Consider the following 27,086-nt stretch of genomic DNA (forward strand, 5'->3'; position numbering starts at 1 on the left):
AACAAGCGTTATTTTGGGAAAAAAGAGAATTAGACAAAATAAAAATAAATCCCAAGACCATCTGTAAAGAATAACGCAAATAAAAATCTACGTTTCAGATGCATCGCATAATCGGGGCCATTACAAGGAATTCACTTTATAACTCGTTAACTGGGCATTTTCGGAGCTATGTTCATAACATTATTTTATGATGATTTAGTGTTACAAACATATGCTTACATTTACGGACATCAATTTATAAACACCATGTATATGCTCTAAAGGTTTGTAAATCCACATTGTAGTATGTCACCGATCCCTTTCAATACTGTACGCCTGGATCCTGTCAGAACTGTTGCTTACCCCTCTCGGTATTACAACACGGTTCTTCATCGCATATTTCTTGCACAAAGAACCTATGTTTTCCCCATCTTGGCTAAGAAATGCACATATCTTTATGAACTACTATTTCTTGATCCTTCTTGCACCAGAGGGTCCAGCCCGCATCTCGTGGTCGTGCGGTAGCGTTCTCGCTTCCCACGCCCGGGTACCCGGGTTCGATTCCCGGCGGGGTCAGGGATTTTCTCTGCCTCGTGATGGCTGGGTGTTGTGTGCTGTCCTTAGGTTAGTTAGGTTTAAGTAGTTCTAAGTTCTAGGGGACTTATGACCACAGCAGTTGAGTCCCATAGTGCTCAGAGCCATTTGAACCAGAGGGTCCATACCTGTTCAGGACTACTACCTAATAGTAGGATTTTCCTCCTCTTTCCTACTTTATCTGAAACAATTGATTTCCTATTGAAAGACTGCTGAACTTTGGCTACTATTACTTCTGTCAGAGAATCTTCAATTTGTGAGATAACACGGCAACACTATTGAATGAGCCCATCACTAAAATATTTGCTTCTGCGGCTCCTATTTCCTGTTACATCTCCCCACACATTACTCTTCTCCCATTTTAAAATTTCCAGTTCCTTCCTAACACTCCTAGTTCAACCATAAAGTTCCAAAACTTGAACTAAGTTTCTATCTCTCTCATAGAATCTGCAAAAGCTACACATCACCCCAGAGCTAACTTTGATACTGAATCTCTGACTAATTATCGACAATGTCTTTCAAAAACATTCATCTGATCGTGTGAAAGAATGAAGTATGGCCATAACACAACAACAAAACAAGTTTTGATTCCTTCTATTCAGTAGATGCAGTTCAGTTATAACTGTGCAACGTCATTTTCGTCGAGAGTGGTTTCTAGATTACCCGAGGAGAATGTAACGCAAAAACACGCTGTCATTTAGGAGCTACTTCGAAGTCTGTGTTGATACAGACATTATGCAATTATCTCTGTATAAGCAATTATCCCCCCTCCCCCCGGTGCCATGGTACATGTTGAAGGTGGGAAACAGTGCGCAAGCATTCAGTCCCACAGGTTCAGCAGGAAGCTGGGTGAAGGAAATTTTCGCCTCTATCACATCAGACACCTCCTATCACTGAAAAAATGAAATGAAATGATCGCAAGGAATTGATGGCCACCGAGCTGCAAGCTTTTTCAGGTGACGCTACATTGGGCGACTTTCATGTCGATGATGAGGAAATGATGAGGGAAACACAACACCCAGTTCCCAAGAGGAGAAAATCTCCGACGAGGCCGGGAATCTAACCAGGGCCCGCTGCATCGCAATCAGACGCACTGATCATCTAAGGGGGTGGATACCTTTTATCACTAAACAGGGTAATTTGAGGATTTTGTATTATTATGACACGATAGACCAACGTATTGTCCGTTTTGACAGTCTACATTTCGACAATGGTTTGATATTTCAACGTGATGATGCAAGAGCCCTCTTGCACATTTACCAAGAGAGTTATCGCAGTGGTAACGGGCTGGACTCGTATTCGAAAGAACAGCAATTCAAATTCCCGTCTTCCAATCAATATTTACGTTTTCCGTGGTTTCCAGAAATTGTTAAAGATGAATGGGTATCAGATTTTATTGAGATAAGAAATGGCATAGCTGAACGTAAAGGAGAGAAACTTTATTAAGGCAATGCACAAATCATGGTGTCAGGTGGACATCAGAATGTGAGCCAATGCTACATTTGACGTCAGACCTGTTGACAGGCTGCTGACCAAATGGCGGTGATATAGCGACATCACCCCCAGGAGGCAAAGTGACTAGTAGAAGCTGGCATACAGCCATAATGCTCGAGAACATTCTCCAATGTTTTGTAAGAATCTCGCGAGTGACCTTCAGAAGAGTCAAGGGAAAATAGCTCTATGGGAGAAACTCGCAAAATAGTCCCTGAAAAAACAATAAAAACGGACAAAAAATTGCAACACTAAGTAAGAATTGTGCGAAATAAACGAAACTGGTAGACGCATTTGTACATCTGAAAGTTGATGTCTCTTCAAATTTCGCAGCAATTGCATGAGAGTGGCGCTAGTAACGCCACTGTGAGCATGAAAACCAGGTTTGCTTTAAATACACGCTGTAACGGTAGTACGCTTTAGTCACCTTTGGAATTGATGTGACTGGGTGAACAGATGTTAGTCAAGAGTGCCTTTAATGCGACAAAGACGCCATTCTCAACATCTCACTGAGTTTAAAGAAGGTCGTGTAATAGGGCTACTATAAGATGGATGTTCCTTCTGCGACACTATATTGCAGAAACACTTGACAGGAATGCTGGTAGCGGTGGTCACGAAAATGTACGGTCGCAAGAATACCAGGCTCCGGAAGGCCACTTGGCTCTACCGAGAGGGAAGACCATTGTGTTCGGCATACGACTGCCGCGTAGTACCTCATCTGCAGCAGTAGTTTGAGAAGCAGTTGGAACCACAGTGACTCAACGAATTATTACAAATCGGTTTCTTCAAGGACAGCTTCGAGCCAGATGCCCTGTAGCGTACTTTCCACTGACCCCAAACCACAACCATTTGTGACTTTAGAAGTGTCAAGCGAAAGTTCATTGGAGGGCAGGGTGGAGATCTGTTGTGTTTTCTGATGAAACCTGGTTCTGCCTCAGTGCCAGTGATGGCCATTTGTTGGTTCGAGCGAGGCCAGACTATCATGGTTATCCCACGCACCCTAACTGCAAATTTATAGGTCAAACTGGTGATCTACATCTACATTTATACTTCGCAAGCCACCCAACGGTGTGTGGCGGAGGGCACTTTACGTGCCACTGTCATTACCTCCCTTTCCTGTTCCAGTCGCGTATGCTTCGCGGGAAGAGCGACTGTCGGAAAGCCTCCGTGCGAGCTCGAATCTCTAATTTTACATTCGTGATCTCCTCGGGAGGTATAAGTAGAGGGAAGTAATATATTCGATACCTCATCCAGAAACGCACCCTCTCGAAACCTGGACAGCAAGCTACACCGCGATGCAGAGCGCCTCTCTTGCAGAGTCTGCCACTTGAGTTTGCTAAACATCTCCGTAACGCCATCACGCTTACCAAATAACCCTGTGACGAGACGCGCCGCTCTTCTTTGGATCTTCTCTTTCTCCTCTGTCAACCCCACCTGGTACGGATCCCACACTGACGAGCAATACTCAAGTATAGTTCGAACGAGTGTTTTGTAAGTCACCTCCTTTGTTGATGGACTATATTTTCTAAGCACTCTCCCAATGAATCTCAACCTGGCACCCGCCTTACCAACAATTAATTTTATTTGATCATTCCACTTCAAATCGTTCCGTACGCATACTCCCAGATCTTTTACAGAAGTAACTGCTACCAGTGTTTGTTCCGCTATCATATAATCATACAATACAGGATCCTTCTTTCTATGTATTCCTAATACATTACATTTGTCTATGCTAAGGATCAGTTGCCACTCCCTGCACCAAGTGCCTATACACTGCAGATCTTCCTGCATTTCGCTGCAATTTTCTAATGCTCAACTTCTCTGTATACTACAGCATCATCCGCGAAAAGCCGCATGGAACTTCCGACACTATCTACTAGGTCATTTATATATATTGTGAAAAGCAATGGTCCCATAACACTCCCCTGTGGCACGCCAGAGGTTACTATAACGTCTGTAGACGTCTCTCCATTGAGAACAACATGCTGTGTTCTGTTTGCTAAAAACTCTTCAATACAGCCACACAGCTGGTTTGATATTCCGTAGGCTCTTACTTTGTTTATCAGGCGACAGTGCGGTACTGTATCGAACGCCTTCCGGAAGCCAAGGAAAATGGCATCTACCTGGGAGCCTGCATCTAATATTTCCTGGGTCTCATGAACAAATAAAGCGAGTTGCTGTGCTGCCATTCATGAACAGCATTCCAGTGGGTGTTTTCCAACAGGATAACGCTCGCCCACGTACCGCTGTTGTCACGAAACATGCTCTATAGCGACATGTTGTCCCAGCCTTCTCGATCACCAGATCTGTCTGCAATCGAGGACATATCAGACATCATCGGACGATAATTCCAGCGGCATCCACAACCAGCGTTAACGTCTCTGTATTGAACGACGACGTGCAACAGGAATGGAATTCCATCCCAAAAACTGACATCCGGCACCTTTACGACACGATGCATCCACGTTTGCATTCTTACATTTGACATTCTGGCGATTACAGCGGTTATTAATGTACCAGCATTTCAGATTGGCAGTGGCTTCTCTCGCACTTATACTAACCTGTGATCTTGCAATGGTACTCACGTCAATACGTTAACTAGATAAACGTATTCGCGAAATTTCATTACCCTATATTAACTGTTTTTTGGTGCTGGGATTTGCATAAGCGGCTAGCGCAGAGGACAAAAGCAGTGAACAGTTAGCAGTGAAGAGTAGCCGTCAGAAGCCGGCGGTACCTCAGGTGAGTCGTCGGGATCACTCAGTATGGAGTGACACTTGGATGCTGCTGCGTTAAAAATGTTAGTAGTCTGTGCACAGTCGACGGAGGACAACTGAGTTTCCGATAAGCCTTCCGGGTTATGTGGCCGTGGTCCATGGAATACTTCTATTCCTAACATTTCGTCCAATACTACGTTGGACATCCTCAGAGGTATGGCTGGTCCTGTTGAGTCCTGCCGACAGGACCAGCCATACCTCTGAGGATGTCCAACGTAGTATTGGACGAAACGTTAGAAATAGAAGTATTCCATGGACCACGGCCACATAACCCGGAAGAATTATCAACGACAGTACCATCCGGTCGTGAAAGCCTTCATTGTATGATTTTCCGATAATCATCCAGAAACAATTATTGTCTTTAGTTTTGTGTCTGTTAGAAAACAACAAGAACTTCCGAGTTTGTCTCTAGTATCAGCGATTGATATTTTATATTATATGTTTGTTAGAACACAAAGAGAGACAAGCGCTGCTTCGTACTTTTCTCCTACTGTAAGTAAGGTATTTGATTGTGTATAGTCACAATGAATAATAATTGGTACTTTCAGTGTGTTGCCTCCAGTTGTGGTTAACGTATTTGATTGCGTATTGGCGGAACAAGTTCCAAGCAGAGCGCTCGTCTCTGAAAGCGAAAGGTAGGACTCAGAATCTGGGAGTTGCTGAATAGGCCTAACATTCAGAGTAGTAGGGTACAATATTGATATATAAAGGTATGCAGCTACTTTAAGACACCTCCCCGGATAGGGTTAAATAACTTGAAAAACTAATTCTTCTTAAACTGAATCCTTCAGTGTCTACAGCCTTATTCACATCCTACGAATCTTACGTTCTATCCTCCATTCCAGATTCACCTGTGTTAAGCGCTCTAGGAAATTTTCTGCCTCTGACTCCGTTAAAGGTGACTTAGTAGACCTCATCTCACATTATGATCAACGTCCTGACTGCTCTATGCAGGCAGCACCTTCGTCCAAGATTGTGGTTGGACATTCGCTGGGACACGACAGCTGTGATGGTTACATTAAGGCACATTGCAAATTTCCTTCCCCTTCCTTCTCCAATCTGACCTAGGCTCTGTATCTAATGACCACGTGGGTAACATAACGTTACGCCGTCACCTTTCTTCCTTCCATTGAACACCTTTCACTGGGAGGCATGGGTCAGTCAAAAGGACAAGCCTGTGGTATTTGCATGAACCCGATTGAGCATGCTTGGGACGAGTTGAAACTTTCAGTTTATAATGGTAAGTCCTTCTTCACACTGGATGACAACGCTGATAAACCCGTTGGACTTCGTGCCTCTGACGTCCATTGCTACATACACTATGTGATCAAAAGTATCCGGACACATAGCTGAAAGTGACTTACAACTTCGTTGCGCCCACCATCGGTAATGCTGGAATTAAATATCGTGTTTGCCCACCGTTAACCTTGATGACAGCTTCCAGTTTCGCAGGAGTTCGTTCGAACAGGTTTCTTGGGGAATGGCAGCCCATTCTTCATGCAGTGCTGCACTGAAGAGAGGTATCGATGTCGGTCGGTGAGGCCTGGCACGAAGTCGGCGTTCCAAAACATCTCAAAAGTTTTCTATAGGATTCAGATCAGGATTCTGTGCAGGCCAGTCCAACAACTCCGCCCCAGGCCATGCATTATGAACAGGTGCTCGATCGTGTTGAAAGATCCAATCGCCATCCCCGAATTGCTCTTCAACAGTGGGAAGCAAGAAGGTGCTTAAAACATCAATGTAGGCCTGTGCTGTGATATTGCCACCCAAAATTAACAAGGGGTGCAAGCCCCCTCCATGCAAAACACGACCACACCATAACACACACACCCCCCCCCCCCCCCCCCGGATTTTACTGTTGATGGCAGATGACGTTCACCGGGCATTCGCCACAACCACACCCTACCATCGAATCGCCACATTGTGTACCGTAATTCGTTACTCCACACAACGTTTATCCACTGTTCAATCGTCCAATGTTTACGCTCCTTACACCAAGCGAGGCGTCTTTTGGCATTTACCAGCGTGATGCGTCGCTTATGAACAGCCGCTCGAATATGAATTCCAAGTTTTCTCACCTCCCGCCCAACTGTCATAGTACTTTCAGTGAATCCTGATGCAGTTTGGAATTCCTGTGTGATGGTCTCGATAGATGTCTGCCTATTACACATTACGACCCTCTTCAACTGTCGGCGGTCTCTGTCAGTCAACAGACGAGATCGGCGTGTACGCTTTTGTGCTGTACGTGTCCCTTCATGTTTCCACTTCACTATCACATCGGAAACAGTGGATCTAGGAATGTTTAGGAGTGTGGAAATCTCTCGTACAGTCGTATGACACGTGACACCCAATAACCTGACCACGTTCGAAGTACGTGAGTTCTGCGGAGCGCCCCATTCTGGTCTCTCATGATGTCTAATGACTACTGAGGTCGCTGATATGGAGTACCTGGCGGTAGGTGGCAGCACAACGCATCTAATATGAAAAACGTATGTTTTTGGGGGTGTCCGGATACATTTGATCTCATAGTGTACACTGTTTCTCGACGATCATCAGGCGTCAGACAAATTTAGTACTCGTCGGTGAAGAGAAAGTGACGCCGCTGATACAGATGTTCCTTGCTTAAAAGGGGACCGTACGAACTTCCTTTTGTAGATCTGATTTATATTGACGGGCTGTCCTATATGGAGCACCGTACGAATCAGAATGATACTCATCATAGAAAGATGGGAAACAATAATTATTGTGACATATGATGAACGTCCGATCTTTGAATGTGCATGGTTGTTTCATTGTCCTTATTTCAAAACACACTTGCATCACGTTCGTAAGCGGTGTTCGGTCATCACACGTTTTCGCGGCGCACCAAGAGTATCTTTTGTTACAATTTCGCGAGAATGAAAAAAAAAAAAAAAAAAAACAGAAAGCGAGATTCCATCCTCAGGCCTCACGCTTATTAAACTAAGCGCTTACTCTATTGGCTGCGGAATCCCTGGTTATTGCTTACCATACGAAATATGTAGTAACACTCACAGTCTTTCAACTCGAGTTTCTTTAAAATAGTTAAAAGTGGTGTCTTGGTATTTAAATACGTTGAAGTTCCAGTCATGCCGCCGGCCAGTGTGGCCGAGCGGTTCTAGGCACTTCAGTCTGGAACTGCGTGACCGCTACGGTCGCAGGTTCGAATCCTGCCTTGGGCATGGACGTGTGTGATGTCCTTAGATTAGGTAGGTTTAAGTAGTTCTAAGTTCTAGGGGACTGATGACCTCAGATGTTAAGTACCATAGCGCTCGGAGCCATTTGCACCATTTGAACCCAGTCGTGCCCTACATAGCACTTCAATATGAATCAACTCGCACGGTCCCCTTGTGATACGGCGCCTGGGAGTTAGTAATGTTGTAAACGTTAACTTTTACAACCACAAATGTCACATTTATTAAAATATTCCGCCTATTATTCCGTGCTCGGATGATTTCTTCTTCAAACATAACGTTCCGTCACCATCTGTAGTGGACATCTTCAATGGGTTTGCAACTTTTGTAAAGCCGTCGGCTAACGGGACGAGTTAGCTAACGTTGACGTGGCGCTGTATGAGTTTTGTGAGATTTCCTGCTATTTCACGTTGAGGACCCATTTCGTCACGCGAAACAAAAATAAGTTGTGAGATGTTTCGGCGACGTGTCACGTAAAGTAGAACCAGTAGGAAGCAAGAACGCTCCCTACGTCACAAGCAGAAGGCTAGAGGCCCGTAGTCTGAGGGTTTTATGCTATACCTTTACACTCAATGAATATATGCTGTTTCTAAGTATCCAGCACACTGAATATCTCGAGAATGAATCGTTGTTCGTACGATTTTTTGTAGTAAAACTACGGGAAACGTCATATTGGTGATTAAAGAATTTTCGCATCGAGCTATTATCGCTTATACAAGATATCTGAATGCTGCGTGAAATGACAATTGGCTCTGAATAATGAAGTCAACCACATGAGTACTTAAAAGAATCGGCTAAATTTCGGTTACACCATTAATCATACAAATCTAAAGGCTGTAAATTCTACTAAATACATAAGGATTGCAATTACGAATAATTTAAATTGTAACGATCACATAGATAACGTTGGGGGGAAATCAAACCAAAGACTGCGATTTACTGGCAGAACACTTAGTAAATGCTGCAGGTCCACGAAAGATATTGTTTACACTACGCTTGTCCTCTCTCTTCTGGAGTACTGCTGTGCGGTGTGGGACCCTCATCAAATAGGACTGACAGAGTACATCGGAAAAGTCCAATGACGGGCAGCTCGTCTTCTGTAATCACGAAATACGGGACAGAGTGCCACGGATATGCTATGCGAATTGACGTGGCAATCGTTAACACAAAGGCGCTTTTCGTTGCAGCTCCATCATCTCGTGAAATTTCAACCAGCAACTTTCCCCTCAGAGTGTGAAAATATTTTGTTGGCGCCCACCTATCTACGAAAAAATTATCATCATAAAATAAGGGAAATCAGAGCTCGCACGGAAATATTTCAATGTTCGATTTTCCCGCGCACTGTTCGGGAGTGGAACGGTAAAGAAATAGCTTGAAGATGGTTCGATGAACCCTCTGCCATGTACTTAATTGTGAATTGCAGAATAATCACGTAGATGTAGATGTGGATACTTGTTGAAGCCAAACCCGCGGGTAGAGTGTTGTAATGGGGTTGCAGGCCAGTAGCGGCCCCGGGGAAATACGACTATCAAAATTAACACTTTATTTTACTCAGACTTTTGCAGTCTACTGACGTGGGGTAGCGACAACGCCATTCTTGTCACGTGGCTCAGTCCACGTGGCCGGCGAGGTAGAAGCTAGTGCCCAGCAGCTGGCTGTCACACGCACGCCCACGATTGCTGAAGCTACTGCCCAGGAAGCGGCACGTGACCCGGTTGCGTGAGGCGCGCCAGAAGCAGACGGCGTCAGCGGCGCGCGGGGGCGGCCGGCTGCATCCCGGCAAGTGAGCCGGGAGGCGCGGCTGCCGTGCCTGGGACTCGACCTGCTGACCTATTGGATAGGCGTCAGGTTCGCTGATGGAGTGGGCCTGGGATAGCCCTGTCTGGAAGGTCGACGTAGTGCAGGAGATAGGTACGGTGAAGGAGGCCCGAACTCGAGACAGCTACTGACGGCTCCATATTGTGCCCTGTCTGTTGCAGCCTCGACGTCTTATAAGGGAAGGCCACGACGTTGGTATCACGGATTTACTTCAAACTTTGTACAACTTTAGTAGGCCATTAACGCAACATGATGTGAAACTAGTAAGGTGCATTACTCTGGCAATTCCGAGAAAATCGCAAGAGACGTTTTACGCCTCTGTTATGTGAATGACGTATCTGTACAAACGGACACACTATAAAAATTCGTTGTAGTCATGTGGTTAGCGTTCGAGAGTGACGACAGGATCGTGGACGAAGCGACGGTTTGAATCTCGCCAACACTGATTTTTTAATTTATATACTTTTTCATCACTTGACTCATTATTTTATTTACATGACATTTGAGAATTAATATAACGAAAAAAACCACATGCATTTTCATGAAGTTGTGGTAAATTTCATATGTTATTTGACTTTTTACCACTTGTAAATAAATTTTCAAGGACGAGTCACACACTTGGAAAGCCCAAGTCAAATCTCGATAAATAATGATGCGAATGACGTTATTCGTGATCAGTAATACGTAAGTCACAACATGCCAGACCAAAAGAATAATGTAGAATTACATGTCGGACGCTCTTTCGACATCACACGCTGCAGGATCTTACTTGTCATACAGACATGGAAAACATAAACTGAACTTTCATGCAAACACTTCATAGAAATACAAGTTGTTTTATTTTCATTCTGTTACCTCTCAAATGTCATACAAATTAAATAAAGAGACCAGCGATGAAAATAATAGAGATTAAAAAAGCAGTGTTTGACGGATGCGAACCCTCGTCTCCTTCAGATCCGTCTTATCACGCTCTTTTCTATCTCATTTTGTCCGTGATTGTTCGCTCTATTTGTTCGGGGCGGACGTCCAATGACGTTTGTTTAAGTTCATCGTCGTTCCTTTGACTCAGTTTTCATTATTACCGAGGGTGGCTAACCCTATGACCGAACACATTTTTTCTCGTTTTTGTTTCTTCTTCATTTTGTTCGCTATTGTTCGTTGCGTTTGGTCTGGGCGGACGTCACAAGACATCCGTTCAAGTTGATCGTTGATTCCTTTACTCAGTTTTTTTTATTACAGAGGGCGTGCAGCCCTCTGACCGAACACGATACACGTTGAGCTACCGCGCCGGCGCGGTCGAATGTTAATCACATGAAAATAACGAATTCTTATTGCTGGCGCATTTGCACAGATACATGATTTGCTTAATAGATGCGTAAAACTTCTCTTGCCATTTTCTCGGAATTTCCAGGGTAACTATTTTCATATTATGTTGTTTTAAAGGCCTACTAAAGGAGTGCAAAGTTTGAAGTCAATCCGTGATCCCAACGTCGTAGCCTCCCCTTGTTAGTAGCACCGCTCGGTTGCGAATGATTCTCCTTCAAAATTACAGCTATTTATGAGAGACAGCAGCGCACCAGTTATGTCAATGGGCTGCTTCCAGACACGTTCTTCACACAATAAATAAATAAATAAAAGAAAAACAAAAAATAAAAAATCCCATTGCCTGCAGTACAAGAACCGTATCTTATTGCTGCACTGGCAGGTTTTGCGTACCCGAGCCCGGCACATCTCGCAATGAATGAACAGCCCTGTTACTATAACTGGAATGCCAACACCACGCATTTGCCAACTGCCAGTGGCTGCCACAGTGGGCTCCCATAGATCCGCTGACAATATAGTTGTGGTGCTAAATTACATATTCTGTATGTGTGTGAAGTCTCACCTGTATTATCATCAATCCTATGTTCCTGTGAGATGATCTCTTGATGGCTAAATACAGAAAAAATAACTAATACTGTGAGAAGAGTTTGATAAAGCACTGAACGACTTAAGTCGAAAAGAGGCATCTGGAGTAAACGACATTCTCACAGAATTTTTGGGATACTTGAGAGAACATACCACGACACACGTACTCCATCTGATACCTCAGACTGCAAGAATAATTTAATAATGCCAATTCCGAAGAACTCAGGCGCTGACAGAAGTGAATATTACTTAACCGTCAATTTAAGGAGTTACGCTTGCAAAATACTAACACGAATTCTTTACATATAAATGGAAGTGTATCTGAAACACCAAGTCGGGGTGGATCATTTTAGGCTGCTGAAAAATGTAGGAAAGCGCGTGCTAATACAGAGCCTGCGACTGTATTTAATAGACTGAGAAAAGGCAAACCTACGTTTATATCATCTGTAGATTTGGTGAATGCTAGAAGATACTGACTGGCAAATATTTTTTCAAATTCTGAAGGTACCAGGGATGACATACAGGAACTGAAGCGTTACACACAACCAGAAACCAGACAGTAGCTATAATAGTTGACAGTCATGCAAGGGAAGGAGTAAACGAAACGAGTGTCAGTTATTATTTCTCCAGTGATTCCGCTTAATTTTTCGAAATTTTCCTTTCTGAGCCTGTATGCGGCACCGCTTCTCCTGATCTCTAGGTTTATCGGATACGTTTCAGGTAACGCTATGAATCCTTATATCGACGTTGTCCGTTAGGTACCAGAGATCCCAAGCACGTTGCACTGCATTCCTCGGAGGAATTAATCAGGTTTCATTTTCTTAGATTTGAACACCAACACACTTGCATAGAAACAGGTATGGCATTATAAGAAGGTTTAACGAGATTCGATGGTAATATAAATTATTTTCTTGCAGAGACTACTTTTCTTTATGCATTAACATAGAAGCTTTTTCACAAATTTCAGTAATTTGTGCGCTGTGTCTCCTACCCTCAACCAGATATATAACCAAATATCAGTTTATCACATTTCTCTTAATCACGACACCACCTATTCTAATACAAGGATTCCTTTTTTTTTTTTTTTTGGCAAGTTTACCGTCAACAGCCTGAAGACAGTCTTGCTCACAGCAAATACTCAACCACTGTGTGTCTACGATCTCAGCTACCACTGCAGATTACTCTGTCATTTGTAGTAGCGCCTCGATCACAACATCGCAGAATACAGGACCACTTAAAGACCACAGAGGCGTAACGTTACAAGCAGCTAGTTCGACAACCGCACGCTGTAGGCAGCTCTCAGACGTACTGTGACAGGCCAGCTGACCACAAGCAAAGGCGGCTAGCAAACCAAGAGGTCCAGCGGTTATCGGGGTTTTTCCAGGCAGAAAGAGGGGTGTGTTCCGGCGACACGATCGCGGGACAATCTAAGATTAAGAGGCTTGTAACTTGGGATATCGTCACTAATATAATTTTAATGAAAATTCGTAAAATTCGTTACAATCAAAAAAGAGAAAAACCAATAACAGTTTTGGAACCGAGGCAGCGGGACAAGCTCATTGAACATAAACCCATATCTGAAGCCTTAATAGCTAAAACATTATTAACATTATTAGCCTTATTGTTTATAATAAATTGTAGCAACTGGACCCATCACGAAAGTCACACTTGCATACACCAAATTAAAGGGGATAATGGATGCAATATAATGAGGAGATCGTTTTTCTTACTAAACAAATATAAAAATGTTGTGAAAAAATAAGTTTATTTACGTAAATACTGCCGCAACTATGGAATCTTCAAGAGAGAAACAAATGATCTTATGAGCATGAGTTTCCTTCTTTAATATTCCAATAACTTTCATTGTGTATTTAATTGTCGTCCTGATTTATAAAATAAAGTTTGTGATTAGATTCGAGTGCCAGATGTGGCAATTTATATATCTGAGCTTTGTTTAAAATTGTTGAAGTAATGTGTAAGTGAGTTTATTAAGAGGTTGCAAAATTACTGCAAAGATTTCTGTATGCTTCATCATAGATATTTACATGAAATTATTGAGAAAATTACGATTGGTGGTCAGGATGAAAGTATCTGCACTGAATCGAGGAGTGATCATGTGACCGCACCTTTAAATAAGCGTGCAGGGCAAAGCTCGTGGTTTTTCGTCTATCGTCTTGCCTCTGGAGATTCGGTAAGGTATTTTTCGTCTTGCTTTCACCTGGAGTCGATCAATTCAAGGGCGGGGTGTACGCCGCGAATGTTATTTTCGTGTAGCAGAACTTCGACTTTATTATTTAGCGAATGCTGCTTGGCGTAAATGCTATGTCTGCATAAAGTAGCTCTAAATTTTGCACTTCTGATGAACACTGAACAGCTGTTAAAGGAGTCATTTGTATGTGGCCACCATTGCCATCTTGTGCTGATCTAAGAAATAAAAGAGATTTTTATCCCAGTTGAAAGCAATCCGTTTTGCGCAATATTATTATCCATTGGGATTTCAACCAACAGATCCAACCTCAGTACACCTTTTATTAAATTTTGCTCCAATGTCACACTTCTAGTATATGGTTCTGGTATAAGGTAGATTATGTGGTGTTGTTGGGCTATAGAGCCACGGTTTACGGCCACACCCTAAAGATGATAACGAGCGACACTCAAAGTAGATGGCCGTAAATTGCCCACACTCTGACGTAACATGCTACTGCGTCGTAATTGTTTGTATCAGAAAGGATACATAACATGAGGAGTAGGAGCAAGAACAGCTTGAGAAGCGTCCTAGAGAGAGTCTTTTACTTATTTCTCGTTCGATGGTCGTATTTAGAAATGTAGGCGTAATTAGTCTACCACGACAGTAGTCTCTGAAAGAACTATACAAACATGTTGGTAACTTTATTTGCGTAAACTTTGCGAGGTGCCGGGGCTAGTAGTGTATTTATCACTAAATTCTACTAGAATCCACATGTGTAAATCATGCTCTAAGCCCCCCCCCTATTCTAACTCCGACTTTTGCTGTTGCACAAGGATAAAACAAATACGCGAACTGACTCTAATCAACCCTGCTAGTGGAGTAGAAGAGAGTTTGGCACCTGCAATAATTTAATTTGATAAATAAGTTAAATAAACAAAGGTTTCATTAGCATAGTGAGGAATGATAGGGTTGCTCTATTGATTAACAGAAAGAAAGTTCTGTCCAAAATAACAATATGATTTATTAAGATTAAACGCAGAATAGTAAAAGAGACACAGGAAATGTAAAACATCAAATTGGCTAAAATTGGAGATTCATACAAACACAGTAAAGGTGAAGTTGTCCCTAACTTAGATCGTGAGGTTTAAGACGAAGTGGTATGTGGAGCCAATTCCTTTCCACTCAAATCTCAAGAGAGACACACAGCTAACCCAATAGTAATTGCTGCTACTCGAAACTGAACAAAGTTAGAAAAGGATGAACAGGCGCGCTCTGCTGAGCTCTGATTATCACCTAGGAAAATCCCTATCTGCCGGTGCTGCGGACGTACATTACCAACAGTCTTCTTATCTCCCAGAACACGATCTGGCGTACCGCAGGCGAGGGCTGGTTGCTCCCACGTCCTCGACCGAAAGGCGACTGCCGACCACTCAGAGCACCCGTACAGGCCGAACACACAACCTTCCCGCCCCCACGACAGTGGCCGTGGTTACGTTCCAATCAGCAACTCGAAAACCGGCGGAAATTCCACTCCATTGCCGGAGCCCTACCATTCCACCAATGGAGATTCTTGGCGCCAATTTCTGTGCTGATTTTGCAGAAAGTGCGGGAATTTTCCCGCCACAACTGCGTGGGTACACAAGTCATTCCCACGCCTCGCTGGTAGCCCGCCAGAAAGTGTTTTCGCAAAGTTTCTCTGAAGTAACGGAACCTCTAGCCCAGCCGCTACTTCACACCCCAGCGGGCGTGTCTCTTGACAATGTCGGCGTCTGAAAAGCATTCACTCGACTGCCTCACACACGTCGGCTTAACTCTCTCCAGTTCCACCGAGCCCGCCTGTCACCGGCCCACCCGGGTGACGAGAGACGCTGCGTGGGAAGTACGCGTGTTAAGGAAAAGCAACCCTCCACCACATGCAACTAGAGAGGAGAATCGTAAGATAGAAATATGAGAGGGGGCTCATGCCACCTCTCATTGCCCCTACGCCCTTTTAGATTGTAATTGGTGAGCGGTTGGCTCACTTAGGAGCAAGGTAGTGAGTCAATCGCCCAAGAACAATCTTACAAAGTGACTCCACATACCGCACTCTATAAAAAGATCAATGCAACTGAAAAATGCAACTCATAGAGGGAGGATTATTTATGATGTAGCCAACTTCACCTTCTTAATATGGAACACTAACACTCACATCACACATCCATACCCAGGGAGCCCCTTTCCAAACACCGATTCACGCAGACATTCACTCTCTAAATATGGCCCGGGCATCTGAGCCAAATATGGAGCAGTTTATTCTTTACAATCAGAGTTGGAGTGCTCCGCAATTAAATGCCCAAGAAGTTACAACAATTTTAATCATTAAACTAACCTGAACTCACTCACACATGATACTATATAAGTTAACAATCTCTTTGTGAGCTTTCAGAATCTAATTACAACCTCCGATTCATTCTGTCTCCCTGCAGCAAGAATAACCTTTACAAAATGTTCCCTGAACTGATGGTCCATTCACAATGACAGTGGTGGTATCTGGTTCAGTTTATGGGGACTTCAGGCACACTGTTTGCATACACACAACAATAAACACAAAATACAAAAAAAACATGGTATGGAGAACAATACAGTAATCTGTAATAAGAATTACAGTGTAAAACACAAACGCATACAAGGTATGACATACATTACCAAAACAACATAAGAGAAAGAAATTTAAGAAAAAAAACAAGGTTCATGGGGCATCAAATTGTGCGTGCACATTGCACAAAGTTCACGACTGCGCTGAGAATGAGGCACTAAATCACATTGTTAGAAATATCCGTGGCACTTCACTGATTCCACTGTACTGACATCACATAAGGCTAAACGTCGGTTGTAGTTGCTACGTTGTGGCAACAGCAATAGGGAGTTCTGGAGTGTCTGCAGTACGCTGTTGAGATTGTAGTCAGACCCACGCATATGATCACGGCCGTATGGTAGGAAGACACAGTGATAGGCTCTCCTCACGTCGATTAATTGTCTCTGAGGTCTACTCGTTGGGATACATCACTAGTCTAGGTCTCTTCTCTCGCTGGACAGAACTTTATGTTTCCCAATATTGCAGTTCGACGAGGGATGATGGCACGTGGAGTGACTCCACAAGTGTGTGAGGTCATCCATACAGGATCGAACTAGGAGCGACTATTGTTAAAAACTGCTCTCTAATAGAGAGGAGAAGTAAGACATGAGACCATACATTTGTTAGTGTGGCACGATACTGCTTTGTGTATGCAGATCGGCCAATGCTAGTGAGTTGTAAAAACCCAAACAGGTGAGTATAGAGCGTCCCTTTCTGTCCTGAGGCACATGAGGCGCAGGTTCTGACACGATATGTGATCTTCTTCGTGTACTCACGACAACGTGGTCTGCCGCAGGGAATCCCTCCAAGCGGCTGCCGCGTCCGGAGAGCTAGCAGGCTGTCGCGTGTCAGGGTCAACGGCCAGCCCCACTTTCGCTTGTGGCGGGCAAGGGTCCCGTGTAATCCCTCAGGTAGGCAGCCGGGTGACTGTCAGCGTGTAGGACGGGACGCTCGCCCTCTAGCAGGTAGCCGAAGACCTCTTGTTTTTGCGCTGGCTGGCCTCTGCATTGCCACGTTCCTCGTCATCTGTACAATTCTTACAAAAGTCTTATGCCTAACTTTTTCCCATGACCTTCTATGTTATAATAAATTTACATAATGAAACATTGATGGTCTGTCATTTCAGACACTCTTATTTTACTTTTATAGTTATTAATCTATGGCAATCATTATAACATCTAATCTAGACATGGAAATAATTTATTTTGATATATGTGTAGAGACCGATCTCAGTATGTACATGGTGTGTGATAACTGATGCTTTGTAATGGATGAACAACTAAATGTGCGGGCCCGCACTAATATTACTATTAATTATATAGATCGACAGTAGACATGCTTCAAGAATTAACTACCATATCCCAACGATCTACATTCTACGTCTTTTAATTAAATTATGTTGTTATGCAGGTCTAAGTTTTACTGTGCTATAAAGAACATGCAACTACGCTACTTTCGCTCGCCCGTCGTCCCTCCATCTCGGGTCTGTGGTTTGGTGACCTGAAAAATAGCAACTCAACAGGCGCGCGCCACACTTGTGGTAGAAAACCCCCACAATATTAATCTAGTTATTGTTAAATCCTACAGTTTAACTTATCCTAGTATCGTACTTTCCCTTTTACTTATTTATTTATTTATTTTATTTTATTTATTTATTTATTTATTTATTTATTTATTTATTTTATTTACCTTATACAATACCCTTACATAGTTCCTGTTACGCTGAGATGTCTTGCTGCTCGCCGCTATTGACGACAGTGATGTGCGCGCCGTACGACATGACCTCCGAGTTTTCATTACGCCTCACTGAAACTCCAGAGACTGGGTTAGCCATGGCTATACACGACAATAAATTTATAGTTGCAACTTCCTTCTCTATGTGAAGCGGTTTTCGCGATCGAAGTACACCTTTCCAGAAGCAATGTAATATGACCAAGCCAGGACTGGTTCCTGTTGAGGATTCAGACACCCAACACACGCCAGCTACACAGTATGTCACGAATATCCAAGTACAATTCCTTGGTGATTCATCTGTGACAAAAACGAGCAGCACGCTAAATCCCCAACCAGCACATTAGCATGGTAGGCTTTTATGCCCTCATTTCTCTTGTCTAGGGCACCATTAGAGTCAAATGCTCACAGGTTCACCCCGACTTGCAAGACAACGATACCGGCGCAGCTCTGCAAAAACTATACTGCCCATATTCACCCTCGAAATCGCGCAATATACCACAATCGTGCAGTGCACTGACGCGTGCCTGCAAGCATTGGTATGAACGTCTCACGAACTGGTTGTGGCCGCTATGGAGCGTGTCACGACCTCTCAGAACGCTTCTAAGAGCACGTTCTTGTATGCGCCCGTTTGTGCGACGTCTCGTCACTCATCCTTATCCCTTAACATGGACACCAGATAGGAAAGGACAAAAACATTGCTCATGAAAAGGTAGTGTCTCCTACTCCATCGACATTGGAGATCGCAAACATAAACAAAAAGAGGATAGCAGCAGTAAATTCTTATGCAAGACAACGCAGCGTGTTAATACTTTAGCAATCTTAATCTATTAATGTAACGATTATTGTTCCCCGAACAAAGGTTCATATATTTGCCTATTCTACTATGTACATTTCTTACACTACTACTATTCTACGAACTCCTTTATGTGAGAGAAGTGGTGGAGTCCTATGGACTAGCGTCAATCCCTTCTTAGACTCCCCCTCCTCTGACGTGCATTAGGATTTGGAGGTCTAATTTCAATCTCCTGGTTCTCCTGTTGTCCTTGATTTCGCTCCCTCCAATTACGGTCGCTTTGCCGTTCGTCATTCCTCCTGTCCCAGATTGCTTGTCTGGATTGACCCTGTTCCCTGACGTTCTGGTTTCCGTGTCTCTGGTTTCCATAACCTTGAATAGCGTAACCTTGATCTCGGTAACCCTGGTTTCCTAACTGACCAGTGCGATTATGCGATCTGTTGTCGTCTTCCCTTGCTGGCCCGTGGTATTTGTTATTTTGCGCCTTCTTCCTGTCCTTTGCGTCTTGTTTATCGAAGACTACTTCGAGTTCGCGCAGTAGACTCTTGAATGCATCTATGTCAGATCCACACTTCCCGACAAGTGTCTGTTGATACCTAACTGGCAATTTCGAAAAGCAAAATTTAATAATTTCTCCGTTGCTGTATGGACTATCTAAAAACTGATTCTTCTTGAGTAAGTCATCAAAAAATTTGGTTGCGCTCTTATGCCCGGACACTTCCAGTTCAGGACAAAATATTATTTCCTCTTTAATCCTGTCTTGCGTTTCCTTTGACCAGTAGGTCCGCAGGAATGCACCAACAAATTCCTGATAAGTCCGACACGTCGCTGCCACGCCCCGCATCTTTTCCGTGGCTTGGCCTTCGATGTGTCCACACATGAATTCTAATTTGGCCTGGGTTGGCCATGACGACGGTAATGAATTAGTAAATTGCATCACCCAGCTCTTCGGATGCATCGACCCTCCATTATCTTTGAACTTCTGGAATTTGAGTATCGACAGGAAGTGATTGTGATCAAAATTCTGTCCGATCCTCGCACTGGTGTTGTCAGACGTTTCCGATACTTGCACGTCTGCGGAGTGTCCTGATCTATCTTGCTGATAACTGTGATGTGCTACGTCTGTATCACAGTGGAAGTGGCATTCAGCATTCACTCTTCTAAGTGGGCTGCAATTATTGGAGCTATTACTCGCTGTTTCTGCGTGTGCATTGTTTGTTCCGCACGCTGTCACTGGGCTAGAGCACGGCGGGCTTTTCCTCGGAGACACAATCCTGTGTGCTCCATCATTGGTATCCGAACGCGCAGTGCTCGTGTGCCCATTTCGCTCTAGTTTTGCTATCCGACTCTCTACTTCTTTCATTCGTTTCGTGATGTTCGTAACCGCAATATTACCTTGAGTCTTTAAGGCCGCTAGGGATTTCGAGTGGACTTGTGTCGCACGTCGCAAGCGCCCTGCGAGTTTAAGAGTTACTCTTGCGATTTTCATTGCCCCTGTTGCTGCAGTTTTGGCTAGGCCTGCTACTTTTTGTGCTACCATTGACATTTGTTTTGCTTCTCCACATTCTTTCTTTATTGTTAATAATTCCCCACGAATTTCCCCTATATGCGAAATTATTGCTTCCGTGTCCTTCTTACGCTGTTCGTCAGCTTCTTCTTTCTCCTTCTTACGTTGTTTCTCAGCTTCTTCCTTCTCCTTCTTACGTTGTTTCTCAGCTTCTTCCTTCTCCTTCTTACGTTGTTTCTCATCTTCTTCCTTCTCCTTCTTACGTTGTTTCTCATCTTCTTCCTTCATTGATCGTAGGAAGCTCAGTATTGGGTTTACGTCATCTTCTTGATCCTCTTCAAACATGGGCGATGTAACTCGGGACACCTGGGCGCTAGAGCTCTGACGTGACCGAGCTGGCCTCTGTCTGCACTCGTTTGTTTGACTATAAACTTCTGCTACCGTCTCGACCTGTGTGCGTGTCTCTGTTCCATCCTCCAATTCACTATCATAATCATGGCCCCGACGTTGCTCTAAGATCGCGTCCAAATCACCGTGCTCATCAATGACCCTGTCGTCCTGTCCTGCTAAAAATGTGCCCATCTCATCTCCGAACCTATCCCCGTCAGTAAACTGCCCCTTATCCATTATAGTATCCACTTTTGTTTTAGCTTCGCTCACTAATAGTCGTGCCTTACTTCTCGTGATCATTCATGAGAAACAAAATTTATCCAAAATACACAATAAAAATAATCTACTCCCTGTATTTTTACACATAGACATAAAATTTCAACAACGCTGTTCCAACGCTGTAATCACAAACACAATTTGATGTGGTACAGAAACCGCACACAAATCCGACAAAGTGCGATGTGGTACGCACACCACATCAACGAAACACAAAAAACAATGAACAAAAAAATATATACACTGAAAACAAAAACTGTAATCATGCGCCGCTACTTAAAACTAAACGCGGAACTACCAGAAAAAAACTTGGGTATTAATCAATAAAAAAATTAGAGAAAAAAAATTTGAATATTCGTACTAAGAATACTGTTTGTTAATCAGTGATTCTCAGGAAAGATCCTGGCAGGGTCGCCATATTATGCGAGGTGCCGGGGCTAGTAGTGTATTTATCACTAAATTCTACTAGAATCCACATGTGTAAATCATGCTCTAAGCCCCCCCTATTCTAACTCCGACTTTTGCTGTTGCACAAGGATAAAACAAATACGCGAACTGACTCTAATCAACCCTGCTAGTGGAGTAGAAGAGAGTTTGGCACCTGCAATAATTTAATTTGATAAATAAGTTAAATAAACAAAGGTTTCATTAGCATAGTGAGGAATGATAGGGTTGCTCTATTGATTAACAGAAAGAAAGTTCTGTCCAAAATAACAATATGATTTATTAAGATTAAACGCAGAATAGTAAAAGAGACACAGGAAATGTAAAACATCAAATTGGCTAAAATTGGAGATTCATACAAACACAGTAAAGGTGAAGTTGTCCCTAACTTAGATCGTGAGGTTTAAGACGAAGTGGTATGTGGAGCCAATTCCTTTCCACTCAAATCTCAAGAGAGACACACAGCTAACCCAATAGTAATTGCTGCTACTCGAAACTGAACAAAGTTAGAAAAGGATGAACAGGCGCGCTCTGCTGAGCTCTGATTATCACCTAGGAAAATCCCTATCTGCCGGTGCTGCGGACGTACATTACCAACAGTCTTCTTATCTCCCAGAACACGATCTGGCGTACCGCAGGCGAGGGCTGGTTGCTCCCACGTCCTCGACCGAAAGGCGACTGCCGACCACTCAGAGCACCCGTACAGGCCGAACACACAACCTTCCCGCCCCCACGACAGTGGCCGTGGTTACGTTCCAATCAGCAACTCGAAAACCGGCGGAAATTCCACTCCATTGCCGGAGCCCTACCATTCCACCAATGGAGATTCTTGGCGCCAATTTCTGTGCTGATTTTGCAGAAAGTGCGGGAATTTTCCCGCCACAACTGCGTGGGTACACAAGTCATTCCCACGCCTCGCTGGTAGCCCGCCAGAAAGTGTTTTCGCAAAGTTTCTCTGAAGTAACGGAACCTCTAGCCCAGCCGCTACTTCACACCCCAGCGGGCGTGTCTCTTGACAATGTCGGCGTCTGAAAAGCATTCACTCGACTGCCTCACACACGTCGGCTTAACTCTCTCCAGTTCCACCGAGCCCGCCTGTCACCGGCCCACCCGGGTGACGAGAGACGCTGCGTGGGAAGTACGCGTGTTAAGGAAAAGCAACCCTCCACCGCATGCAACTAGAGAGGAGAATCGTAAGATAGAAATATGAGAGGGGGCTCATGCCACCTCTCAACTTCGCATACAAATATGTCCACCAAATACACTGCCTAACAATAAAAGTGAAGCAGCTAGAAGACATGGTCAGATATCGTAGTAACTTCGTAAACATATGCACCAGTGGCGGGAATGCAGATGTTTTAATTCTCTGAGGGTGGTAGAACAACCACCAGACACCATTGGAGTCGTCGTTTTAGTGTTGTTACCAGGACTGGTGAGGTATACGTCGGGCGTTAATAGCGTCAGATGTTGAGTGATCACTGTGAAGGACAACAGAGACGCCGCTTACTTGTGTGAGACAGCGTTACTAGGGGCCTCATTTTGGGTCTCTATTGGGCGAGCTGTTCGAATCGTACAATTCCACAAACGTGGGACATTTGGAAGTGACAGCGGTTCGATGTTGGACTGCAAGCGAACCTGTTGTGAAGGTTTCGGATGACCACCTTTGACCACCACAAGGAGGGACCGTCGTATTGTGCACGCTTTAGCCCCTTCACATCTGCGACGGCTTTCCGAGAACAAGTGATGGACCCCCCTATATCACTTCGTGATATAGGAGACTAACAGCCAGATTAGGGAATTACAGTCCCAGGTGGACGTTATCGTTAACACCACAAAACAAAAGGCTACATCTGCAGTGGTTGCGTAACCGAGAAGCACAGCTGCTGAATGGCCTCGTACTATGTTCATCAGTGACTCGTAGTTCTGCACGACCTTGGATGACCATTTTCAGTGGGTAGGTTCGCGACCTGTGGAGAGGTCTCATTCTTCAGTTGTTTTGGAGCGACACAACAGTGTTATTCCTGGCGTCATTGTGTGCGAAGCCATCGATATTACTTCGCGTCTGGTAGTGACTGTTACTTCCCAGACATCCTGCGTTGTCGTATGTTATCCTCCTGCAGCTGTTTTGTGGCACCATTTTTCAATAGAACAATGTCCACACATGGCACGTGCCTTTATCAACTGTCTGCGTGATGATGAGGTGCATCCGTGGCCAGCAGTGTAATATGTGTGGAACCAGCTCCGTCCCAGTACCAGCATCCAGTGACTAGTTCCAACATTTGTGGGCCTGCTTGCCTCTGGAGAGGATACAAGGTCAGATGACACCCTTCCAAACCGATCAGTGCATGCAAAATGGTTCAAATGGCTCTGAGCACTATGGGACTTAACATCTATGGTCATCAGTCCCCTAGAACTTAGAACTACTTAAACCTAACTAACCTAAGGAAAGCACACAACACCCAGTCATCACGAGGCAGAGAAAATCCCTGACCCCGCCGGGAATCGAATCCGGGAACCCGGGCGCGGGAAGCGAGAACGCTACCACACGACCACGAGCTGCCGACCAGTACATTCATCTAGCACACAGGGGATACAATGTCATAGCGATAAGTGGGCTCGTACTGCTGAGGTCTTTGTAAATTTCACTCAGTACTGTAATCACTGAAATAACGTTACATATGTTAGCTTCCTCATCCCCTTATGGGAGCACAATTTTTATCACACAGTGTATTATCGAATGATTCGACGACATCTGTCACGATGGGTACAGCTTATTTGTCATAACTATTGACGTCCCCTTGCCGAATTTGTACTGAATTTGGTTAAGACCGATAGAATAAGAGCAGTTCTTGTATTTTACTTAGAGTGATCAGCAGCAAGTAGGTCCGTACAATTTAGCAACTGTGATGTCCCTGTTGTTAACATTCATTTTAAATTAAAGATCACCCCAGTCTTCTTCTAGATGGCTGGTATTCTCCAATGAATTCTGTTGATACATGTGTCAGGTAGGACACTGCTGTGTCTTTAATTCCGTGATGCAGTTCTGTTCAAAAATCAAATGGATCTGAGCACTATGGGACTTAACTTCTGAGGTCATCAGTCCCCTAGAACGTAGAACTACTTAAACCTAACTAACCTAAGGACATCACACACATCCATGCCCGAGGCAGGATTCGAACTTGCGGCCGTAGCGGTCGCTCAGTTCCAGACTGTAGCGCCTAGAACCGCTCAGCCACACCGGCCGGCTGCAGTTCTGTCTGTAGGCACTCAGGATAGTGCGTTTTGCCTTTCTTTCGTTATATAATTGTTAACTGCACTTCATCTTGAAAAAGTGGGAAAATGTCTCGCAAATTTATTTTCTTATATGTCCTTGTAACCAGTAATTATTCTGTTGTCTTTGTGCTATCGTATCTTCGTATTGTTGACAATATTGAAGGAGACGTCATCTTCACGGGTAGAGATTGTATGTGATGTTATTTCAGTGATTATAAACTCGTAGTATAAGCACACTTATCGGTATGACGTTGTACTCTCTCTGATCAGGATGCATGCACTGATTCTGTTGGGATGGATGTAATGAAGCCGTCGCATCGTCTCCAAAGGCAGTCAACTGTTATTACTGGTCCATGACATCCTGAATATTGGCACAGGGTTGGAGTTGACGTACAAGTAGGTCCTTCACATGTCCTATTTGGGGAAGAGCTCAGGATCTTGCTAGTCAACATCACGCAGACAGTTGACAAAGGCACATACCATTAGTGAACGAGCAGTGCCATGTTCAAAAATGGCACCACGATACTGACAAATTAGAGGTATCAATGAGAATGCAGGAAGTCCGTAACGTACAGTTGCCCCGTCAGAACTCCCTCAGTCACTACCGGCCGTCACCTGAAGTCATACCCAATGGCTCGCCACTCATGACGCCAGGTGTAACACTGGCTCTGCAAAACATAGGAAACTATATCTACATCCATACTCCGCAGGCCACCTGACGGTAGGTGGCGGAGGGTACTTTGAGTACCTCTATCGGTTCTCCCTTCTATTCCAGTCTCGTATTGTTCGTGGAAAGAAAGATTGTCGGTACGTATCTGTGTGGTTTCTTCGCGAGATATACGTAGGAGGGAGCAATATACTGTTCTCGAAACTTCAACAAAAGCCCGTACCGAGCTATTGAGCGTCTCTCCTGCAGAGTCTTCCACTGGAATTTATCTATTAACTCCGTAACACTTTCGCGATTACTAAATGATCCTGTAACGAAGCGCGCTGCTCTCCGTTAGATTCTCTCCATCTCCTCCATCAACCCTATCTGGTACGTATCCCACACTGGTGAGCAATATTCAAGCAGTGGGCGATCAAGTGCACTGTAACCTACTTCCTTTGTGTTCGGATTGCATTTCCTTAGGATTCTTCCAATGAATCTGTCTGGCATCCGCTTTACCGACGATCAACTTTATATGATCATTACATTTTAAATTACTCCTAATACCTACTCCCAGATAATTCACAGAATTAACTGCTTCCAGTTGCTGACCTGCTATATTGTAGATAAATGAAAAAGGATCTTTCTTTCTATGTATTCGCAGCACATTACACTTATCTACATTAAGATTTAATTGCCATTCCATGCGCCATGCTTCAATTCGTTGCAGATCCTCCTGCATTTCCGTACAAGTTTCCATTGTTACAACCTCTCGATATACCACAGCATCATCCGCAAAAAGCCTCAGTAAACTTCCGATGTTATCCACAAGGTCATTTATGTATTTTGTGAATATCAACGGTCCTACGACACTCCCCTGCGGCACACCTGAAATCACTCTTACTTCGGAAGACTTCTCTCCATTGAGAATGACATGCTGCGTTCTGTTATCTAGGAACTCTTCAATCCAATTACACAATTGGTCTGGTAGTCCATATGCTCTTACTTTGTTCATTAAACCACTGTGGGGAACTGTATCAAACGCCTTGCGGAAGTCAAGAAACACGGCATCTACCTGGGAACCCGTATCTGTGGCCCATGCTGATTCCTACAGAGTTGATTTCTAGTCTCCAGTAAAGTCATTATACTCGAACATAATACGTGTTCCAAAATTCTACAACTGATCGACGTTAGAGATATAGGTCTATAGTTCTGCACATCTGTTCGACGTCCCTTCTTGAAAACGGGGATGACCTGTCCCCATGTCCAATCCTTTGGAACGCTACGATCTTCTAGAGACCTACGGTACACCGCTACAAGAAGGGGGGCAAGTTCCTTCGCGTACTCTGTGTAAAATCGAACTGGTATCCCATCAGGTCCAGCGGCCTTTCCTCATTTGAGCGATTTTAATTGTTTCTCTATTCCTCTGTCGTCTATTTCGA

General features: G+C 44.0%; 1 protein-coding gene across 1 annotated transcript in view; it reads left to right on the forward strand.

Moving 5' to 3' along the window:
* Nucleotides 1–27,086, forward strand: part of LOC126248873 (uncharacterized) — a 1,116,592-nt gene that overhangs the window by 476,238 nt on the left and 613,268 nt on the right. The gene's annotated exons all lie outside the window — the stretch shown is intronic.

The sequence above is a fragment of the Schistocerca nitens genome, chromosome 3, assembly GCF_023898315.1.
Source record: "Schistocerca nitens isolate TAMUIC-IGC-003100 chromosome 3, iqSchNite1.1, whole genome shotgun sequence".
Taxonomy (NCBI): domain Eukaryota; kingdom Metazoa; phylum Arthropoda; class Insecta; order Orthoptera; family Acrididae; genus Schistocerca; species Schistocerca nitens.